This window comes from Bison bison, unplaced genomic scaffold (assembly GCF_000754665.1).
Source record: "Bison bison bison isolate TAMUID 2011002044 unplaced genomic scaffold, Bison_UMD1.0 scf7180017864379, whole genome shotgun sequence".
Classification (NCBI taxonomy): Eukaryota; Metazoa; Chordata; class Mammalia; order Artiodactyla; family Bovidae; genus Bison; species Bison bison.
The window spans coordinates 12160308-12160990 of record NW_011494951.1 but is presented as its reverse complement, the minus strand read 5'-3'; positions in this window follow the sequence as shown (position 1 = coordinate 12160990).

Sequence of the window (683 nt, the reverse complement as noted above, 5' to 3'; positions counted from 1 at the left end):
TTTTTTTTTTCATTTCTCTGGTCTTGGCTATCCCCAAAACAACTTCTCTTTTTTCTCTTCAGGGCCAGCCACTGGAGGGCATAAGGGATATGACATCTGGACTTTCCAGAGCAGTGGCAGGATTGAGACCTCCTAGACTTTATACCACTCAAGTGCAACAGACTCCGGTGAAGCCACAGTTCTCTGCCTTCATCATCTTAGGTCTTCACTGTGCAACAGGGGATGTTGCTCCCCTGGGGCATCCACTTTTGTCCAACTAGTTTCCTGGTTTGGACTGGACCAGTATCTTGAGAAGATTTTATACATTGTATCATCCCATCATCCTCCACCCACTTCCTGGCACCTTGAGTATTCTGATCTGAAAATAGTGACAGATTTGGAACCCTTCTGAGCACTGTTCAGGTCCTTGAGGGTTCTCAAGAACTTCAGAGATTTCAAGATAACTAAGAAATGAAACACACATTTTTCAACACCACTGGTAGCTGGTTCTGCAATCCTGTCACTGCCCTAATAACACAGTGCCCAGTAAAAGATGTATGGTGTCTCAAATCCTGTCACAGGGTTATGACCAAGGACAGGCTTCCCTGTGGCTCAGTGGTAAAGAATCCCCCTGACAATGCAGGAGATGCAAGAGATGTGGGTTTGATCTCTGGATCAGGAAGTTCCCATGGAGTAAGAAATGG